We start from the raw sequence: 9,339 nt of genomic DNA on the forward strand, positions 1-9,339 counted from the left end.
AGAAACGCTAACAGATGTACATATAAATTCATATTTGAAATGTAATATACATATTACTTTACTATGCATATGTACTTAAAAGTAATTACTTGAATTGAAAGTAATTCAATTCAAGTAATCTAATATTGTAATCTGATTACAATAATTTAAAATGTAATTTTTACACTACTTTTTTACTTAAAAGTAATTAGATTGCTGTAACCACAATTACTTTGTAATCAGATACACCCAACACTGTATCTGACAGTGTATTGGATTATGTCTATATTTTCTGTTCAATACAGATTAGATTTTAAAGAAATGTATCTAATCTCTTTGTTTGAGGAGTGCATTCTGGGCTTGATTGGACAGCGTCTTAGTGGGGCTGAATGAGTGGCATCTTTCATCAGTTCACACCAAACCATGGCATCAGCAAAAATACATTAGATTAATGTCTTTAATGTGTGAAATTCAGAAAATATAAATGTACTTACCGCAATGTATCTTTCCAACCTTTTGGTACAACCGTAATTTTTGCACTTTTTAAAAATCTGAATAATAAGGGGTCTTCATTTACAGTAAGTGCTTCTAACAACATACATAAATATGAGACAAAAACTGTCAATATAATGTCAGTATTCTGAGAATAGACTAAAACGCACACATTACTATAGATAAAACATTCATTTGGATCCAGAGTTAATATACTTGTTTTCAAGAATCTGACAAAATATTTCACCAGCTGAGTCCTTAATTGGTCTCCGGCACAGAAAAGCAGCAGTAAATGAGGGGTCAGTCAAAAGCAGGGCATGACTTTGTGGCTTCTGCGCCTCCATTTGCTTTGACAGTCTCAGCCTCAAAGAGCTTTCAAATGCAACATCATAGCAAACAAATGACTCTTTATCCTCCATCAGTTATATAAAGAAATAATTGGAATCTGAAAGTTCATTTACAAAGGACTAGCCATCGCAATCACAGCTATAATGTATGGGTGTGGGGCGAGAAAAAAAGGCATAATTGGTTTGGTAAAGATCGCTTTCCATTACACCATAAAGCACTACACAATAGAAAAGGTCACCAATTAAGCAATCATGAATACCAAGTACTGTGGCTGATGAAAATAGGCCAGTGGTTTAAATAGATTTGCAAGCAATTTACCTTTTCACAATGTTGGCAATCTGATGCAATTTGCTTGCAATTTTGCCGGCTTTCAGTAGCACTCCAAGCTGACACTACATGGACCAAATGGACGAGCAGCACACACAGAGAAAATGTAAAACTATCTTGGCTGCATCAAGGTATCAGGACGGCGCTTCATCAGGAAAATTACAACAATTAGCATAAGTGGTTAGGAAGCAACATTTTAAATGTCAACGTCTGAGGCAGTGGCGGAGGCTTGGGCCAGGGACAGACGAGCGAGCGCCGTGTCCTCTGCGATGGACTCGCGAGAAACACATGAGGCAATCACCCATCATGCAGCCTGCTCTGATGGGCCCACAATTGCTGTGACATTCTACTCGTCGCTGGCTGTCATTCTCTGCCACTCACAGTATATTTCTTTCTGTTTCTTCCATTCTGTCTTTCCAACTGACAGTTTAGTGTTTTCTTTCACTGCAAAATTAGCCAACATAATTGTTCATGCATGGACACTTTCACCTGCCTTTTCTCACATTTGTGGCTATACATTTCTACCAAACTTTCGAGACAAATGCTCGACTCTTAAGAACTTATGTTCTTGGCTTTCAGAATAAGGATTTCAGAATTGCCACCAAACTTTGTAGAATTATGGAGATCACAGCAGTGACACAGTGTGAGCTGCTATTCTGAAGTATTAATACGGTGTAGCATATCATTGGAAGAATTGATTGATCAGCATATGAGCATATGATAAAAGCATATGATTTCATATTTTTAAGAAATTAGTTCCATATTATGAGTCATTTTACATGTGTTTACACTGCCGGTCAAAAGTTTTGAAACACTTACTCATTATTTATTATAATAATAAAAATAAAAAAAATCTTTTTTTTTCCACATTTTAGAATAATGGTAAAGTCATCAAAACTATGGAATAACATAAATGGAACTATGGGAATTATGTTGTGACTAAACAAAATCCAAAATAAATCAAAACTATGTTATATTTTAGCATCTTCAAAGTAGTAACCCTTTGCCTAGAATTTGCAGAAATGTACTCCTGACATTTTCTCAACCAACTTCTTGAGGTATCACCCTGGGATGCATTTTAAACAGTATTGAAGGAGTTCCCATCTATGTTCGGTACTTATTGGCTGCTTTTCTTTATTATTTGGTCCAAGTCAGCAATCTCAAAAACATTTTTTTTTTTTTTTTTATTAAATTTTTGTTTTATAATGAAATAAATTAATATAGTGGCACAATAATATTTTTGTCTACACAACTAATTTCAAACATTTAAGCATACGCCTTCAGATCAAAACATTTTCAAGATCATGAGAAACATTTCAGTCAAGTGTTTCAAAACTTTTGACCGGTAGTGTATGGCTGCAGGTAGTTACACTGCAACAGGGGCATACAGTAATAGTAATCAAGCTTTAGCCTTCTCATTAACAGAGACACAAAAGAATTGAACTTTAAACAAAGGTTACAAATATTAGCCACAAACATTCCAGTTAGGGGGTTTTCTTTCTATTTTCTTTGTAATGTCTAATTATTATTACCATTGCAAGAGCATTACGATTCCATGCCAGTTAACCCTTGAGAATCATTTAACTTAATCAAAAGAGCTATTAAAAAAGAGACTTTGGTCATTGGAGATCAGATTATTTGACATGAGATACAAGAGATGGCAGCATCATGCCCAGGTAAGATTTCTAAATTATCTCCACGGACTGATTATGCTCTGTCAATCAGTGCACAGAAGCACCATGGAAACAGCCTGTCCATCAACACAGCGGTGTAGCCAAAGTTTAAAACCTGTTAAAACGATTAAGGAGAGAATCTAAAAAATACTGTGACATAAATTGTGTATTTACGCAGATGTGCCTTTCTTTATACATATGTTTGTGTCAGCTCTGTGACATGGACCTTGAGGCTTCAAATGCGTTTTTATTGACATTCTGCACAGTGCCAGCACAGAGCATAAATGTCTAAGATGGCCCTAATAGCTTTGCTGTAATTATGTTTAGAGATTTGGCCCTTATGTGAGCCAAGTAGGAAGTCTTGACTCATGTCATGGTGAGTTTAAAAGCAGGCGTGGGCAGTGCTACAATTACAGAACAACAGTTCTCGTCATCAACTCTTTTTTCCAATCTTATATCCACTAGTCAAAGATTATCAGTGGGTGTAGTATGTAGAGGTTAGTGCTCTGCTTTCCCTGTGTTAGTAAATTCTGCCTACAGAGGGTCCTTGATTAAAACATATAGATTTACAGTAAGAATCAAGATTCATCAATCGGAGGAGGTATGTTCGTGTGTTTTAGTTAATTAATAATGGCAGAAACTACTATCCTGACAGTGGGGTGTAATGCCATTTTCAGTAGACAAGGTTGATGAACACTTGTACAATTTAGTTCTTAAAGAAATCGTTCAATGATATTCTGTCATTATTTACTCACCTTCATTTCGTTCCAAACCTGTATGCTGTTATTGTTTTTTATTTATTTATTTTTTTTGGCAGAATACAACTTTGAAGAATCTTCTTTCAGGTCTGTGACTGACCACATACGTTAAGCTCCAAAACGGACAAAAAGCACCATAAAAGTATTGTAAAAGTAGTTGATTCCAAAGTAGCATAATTGTGTGCTATATTTCAAGTCCTCTTAAGTCAAATGATTGCTTTGTTTGAGGAACAGACCTGAAGCTTAAAGGAATAGATCACCCAAAAATTAAAATACTGTCATGTCAATATATAGGTAATGATATGATGATAATCTTATTGGTTCTCTTTGTTATTAATTTTGCTGTAATATTTGATTTCAACGCTTTATTAATTATTTGATTTCAGAGTGAATAACGTCATAAATTTTATTCTTTTCATCACACAAATTGATCATATGTCTTCAGAAGACTTGGAATATAGTGAATGAGTCCTATTGATTACTTTTACTGTGGTGTATGGTGTTTCATTTTTGTACTTTTTCGAGCTTAACAGACTAAAGTCACTATTCATTATTCATTTAAATGCTGTAAGATCTAAAGTCAACTCATGTCCAGGAAATGATGCAAGAGGTAGGATGGGCCAACATGGTACCCACAGTCCCCATGTTCTCATGTTTGAGGGGTAAGCATGTGTATACATGCCTGTTTGTATGTGCATGTGTACAGATGGGCATAGCTTGTTCCCCTTTATTCTGCTCTTTTGTGTCAGCGTTCTCCATAATTATGTCTGACGAGTGGTGATAGCAGGGGGAGGGAGGGCCGGGGCAGCCGGGCAGGTGACCGAATTGGGGAGAAGAACCTGTGGCAGCCCCCTGCGCCATCAGGCACACCGTATCCCCGTCAGACAGCTAATTAGGACAGACGCGGATTTCTCCCCAATGTAACAGATGTTGCCTAATCAGTCCAGCTTTGGAGCTCCCCGCGCCAGCTACATTTCATGCACAATTTAACTATCTAAAAGGAACAAGAGACTTAATGCATTGTAAGGCCAGCACAGCTGTTTTGCTAAGAGAGACAGAGAGAGAGAGAGAGAAAAGAGAGAGAGAGAGAGAGAGAGAGAGAGAGAGAGAGATGAAGAGAGAAACTCGTCAAAAGCAAAGTGTACTTTATTTAATTCAAACAGGGTGTTTATAATGTAATAATGCTATAGTGCGGTAATAACAGCGCTGCAGGTGCCAAAGATTTCAGCTCCACTGCTCATTCTTACTGTACATAGGATATTGGAGCTGTTTTTTGAGAAAGAATTATTATTTTTATTTTTTTGGCAGGGCTTGTCAACCTTTTCCAATCAAGGGACCCCCTACCTAGACTGTCAACCAACCTAGGAACTCTCTAATATAAAAGGATTGACTTTAATGATAACAGGCATATAATCACAGTACAACACTGTATAATAACTGTATAATTAATTCATTAATAACATTAGAAAACATTATTACATCTAGTGGATGTGCCACGGTGGTCGACTAATCTACTAGGCTTCCAACAACTGATTAGTCGATTAGTGGGTTCGACTACTAACATTGGTGGTGGTGGTTTTAATGGGAGACCTATTTCTCAAATTAATTGAGAGACGCAACTTCTTGGAGAGCATTTTTGCATGATGATAGCTTGCTGTGCTTAAAACTGAATAATAGTCAGCACATTAAAACTCTCTGTATTTATGCAAAATCCACTTTTTAATTTTTTTTAAACATAATTATTTGTCCCCAGTGTGTGTAGACAACCACAAAATATGGTAAAAGACATTCCCTCATTACTTTCCTTTCACCATCAATAAAAAACAGTGTCTCCAAATGAGCCGTTCAGGTTTGAACCCCCTTGTGATGTCAAAAGGGGAAAGGTACCACCCGCGGCTGGCAAAGAGATCTGTCCGAGCAGCTTAGACCCGCCCTCATTAAAACCTGTCCGCCATATTTATCTCCTCGCTAGAGCAGCTTGTGCTTGCTCGGACTGCTTCATCAATGATGGTCAACACAAGGCTGGATGTGGTCATGCAATGAAGATTTTTGTGTAATAAAACCGGTCATTATTTCAAAAACGATTATGAAACGATAATGGTATTTTCGACAGCTATAGCTGTTTTTCATGTTTCATATCTCGACCTTTATTATGCACAATACAGTAAGATGATTGACAGTGTGTTCTCGTGTTATTTATAATTTTGTTTTCACCGGGGTATCCATGGCACCAGTAGGAAAGGCACAGCCCACTTCCAGAAAGGGGTGTGGGGAGCAGCAGCTCCTTTGCATTTAAAACTACAGACACTAAAACAGCCTGTTTGGAACAGGGCTACAAAAACAGGGGTATAGACCATTTATTCTACCATGGTCTGTGAGGCATTTTGAGCTGAAACTTGACAGACACATTCTGGGGACACCTGAGGCTTATATTACATAGTGTAAAAAGGGGCATAATATGTCCCCTTTAAGTTTTGTCCATTTATGCACTGCTGTTGTTACAGCCATCAAAATGCAGCATTAAAGGAATAGTTCACCCAAAAATGAAAATTCTCTCATCATTTACTCACTCTTATGCCATCCCGGATGAATATAACTTTCTTTCTTCAGCAGACCACAAATGAAGATTTTTAGAAGAAGTTCTCAGCTCTTTTGGTCTAAACACTGCAAGTAAATGGGTGCCAAAATTTTGAAGCTCCAAAAATCACATAGGTCAGCATTAAAGTTATCCATATGACTCCAGTGGTTAAATCATTATTCTCCTCCCTGCTCAGTCAATCTCCACTTTCATTTTCACTTTCACATTCTTCTTCTTGTGTATTTGTGATCCACATTCTTCATGCATATGCCCTCTACTGGGCAGGGAGAAGAATTTCCAGCAAAAATGGATTTAAGTATTGATCTGTTTCTCATCCACACTTATCATATCACTTCAGAAGATATGGATTTAACCACTGGAGTCTTATGGATTACTTTTATGCTGCCTTTACGTGCTTTTTGGAGCATCATCATTTGGCTCCCATTCACTTGCATTATGGACCAACAGAGCTGAAATATTCTTCTAAAAATCTTAATCTGTGCTCTGCAGAAGAAAGAAATTCATACACATCTGGGATATCATGAGGGTGAGTAAATGATGAGAGAATTTCCATTTTTGGGTGAACTATCCCTTTAACAATACATTTCAAGAGGAACACTGTCAGACGTTAAATCCTCTGCCATTATAATGCTCCTGTGTTTGAGGTGCTTTGGAGAGATTAAAGTATTTTGCCGATTCTGTCTGAAACTGCTTAAATAAAAAGTTGCAGTAAAATATGTTTAAACTACTTGATGTCATAAACTAGATGTGTACCCGCGTTATCTCGCAGTTTTGCGCTTTTGAGTGCGCAGCAAGGATAATCTTGAGACTCCTAAGATCTCTGTTTGCATCGAAGCGGGTCATACTGCATTCAGTATGCGCATAAGTGGTTTTGTGCCGCTCTAAATGGAAGCCTTTCTTATTTTTTTTTACTGTAGTAAAATGCTGTAGTTATTTAGCCTATTTATTTGTTGTATAACCGTTAGTAACCATGTTGAAATGCTGCGTTTAGCATCCATATATCCCTCTGAAACGCATCTGATTGAGGTTACATGATCATAATGGAACCTATATTATACATTATGATCTTTAACACCGACTAGTCGTTCAAACAACCGACCAACTAGTCGATTATGAAATGTTTAGTTTTGCACATCCCTAATTAATTTATGCTTAACCAGTTTTGACCAAGTTTCTTATTTTTATCCTTTGCCATTTCCTGGATTGTTCACACAATTTTATTCTCCAACTGCTATCACAGGAAAACAGATTTTCAGTAGTTTTAATGATGATTTTACACTCTATAGAATAAACCAAATTACCAGAAATGATAAAAGTTTTTTCTTTTTATTAAAAAAAGCTATAGAGCCAACTATATAGATTTTTATTTTATTTTGTTTTACTTCAAAAACATTTTTTTGACTTTTCAAAGTCATTTAAGATTTTTTTATTTTTCTATATTAGTCCACAAACCACCTACAGCAGTGGTTCTTAACCAGGGGGCCAGGACCCACTAGGGGCCTTCAGCAAACTTCCATGGTGGCTGCAAGATGACCAAAAGCTGCAAACAATCCAAATTTAGGCCTAAAACATGTAACAACATATTTCTCACTCAAATGCACCAATTTTTTTTCAAAATGCACTAGAGCTCTCGCTCAATTTTTATTTATTTATTTATTTATTTATTTATTTCTCACTTTACCACAGAGGACTGAATTTTTGTCCCACTACTGGGTGGTCTTCACATATTGTTTTGGACACTATGAGGCCTTGGAGACAAAAGGGCTGAGAACCATTGCACTACAGTGCTTTCATGGACCCATGGTTGAAATCCTGGACCTGCAATATTAAATAAGAAGGGTGAGAAATCAAAAGTGACTTTCTGGACTTTTCTCTACATTTAGGGCAAAAAATTAAAAACAAACACTCAAATACAAATTAAATACACGTGTAAAACAAAATGTAATGTAATCTTAAGTTCTACAGGCAGACATGTAACACAGCACTATACAACAGGACAAATGTGTCTCGCTTTGATCACTGTACACTTGCTGCCACCCCTCGACTGCCAGATCAGAACCCCCTTGAGGTCTCTCTCCTCCTCTTCTTGTTTATTTGATGCATCTGACAGCTAATCTCCATCCAAATTCCAACAATTGCACTTGCAGTGTGCAAAAAAGGCAGGGGAAACTCTGACTGATGAAATCAGTAGGTATTTATCGCAGTAAGCAATACCTGTCAGTTCCTCTGCTTCCTTTTAAAGGGGCATCAATTTCTGAAGCGGAAACCAAGGGCGAGGAATGAAAAGACAGCCAGATAAACAATGACAATGGCCCTGTATTTTTCTTTCTCTCTCTTTCTGAAATTTTTTCATTTATAATGGAATGCTTAGAGCAAGTGAGACTGAGGGAAAGCCTCTTAAACAAACTCATAGACACATAGATGACTGAAACGAAAAAGAGTGAGACAGAGAGTACATGTGTTTAATGAAGTGCTTCTTCTGGAGGGTTTTATTTTCTGAATTGAATATTTTCCTTAACTGGTTAGGAAATAATTTTTTTTTAAGAGCATAGACAAATAAAAAATTTGTGTATGTATTTGTAGTTAAACATAAGGAGTAACCATTTCTTCCTTATGGGGACACATGCAATTAATATGAATTTTTGTCCATCTTTTTTTTCTTTTTTTCTTTTTTGTTCAGTTAATATGGTAAAAACAAAAAACAAATTTGTTTAACTGAACTTATGCTCTTTAACTTACTCAAAAGTTTTTAACAACTGTGTTTTGCATTTTGCACATGAATATATTTCCAATACAAATTTTTTTATATGACAGTTTTATGACGTTGCCACAAATTTTGCATTTTCAATAATGTTCGCTTCCCTCCTTGGCTGCTGAGCTTAAAGAAGAAAAAAGAGGAAGAACAAAAAACTGGCCTCTTTTGCCTTGAAATGCCAAAGGAAAAGCCCATGTTGCCATTACTTAGTTACAAGGTATTTCTCAAAATACATTTGGAGAATAACTACATTTCCCCTGAACGTTCTTTTCTGATTTGAGTTGTTTTGAAAAGACACTGGAAATCCCCATAACATGAATACAGATCCCACTTAGCAAGAGGTATAGCGGTAATTACATGCTATGCTGCAGTCTGTCAAGATGTGGTGTTTATACCTGAATAAACATG

This window comes from Myxocyprinus asiaticus, chromosome 16, assembly GCF_019703515.2.
Source record: "Myxocyprinus asiaticus isolate MX2 ecotype Aquarium Trade chromosome 16, UBuf_Myxa_2, whole genome shotgun sequence".
Lineage (NCBI taxonomy): Eukaryota > Metazoa > Chordata > Actinopteri > Cypriniformes > Catostomidae > Myxocyprinus > Myxocyprinus asiaticus.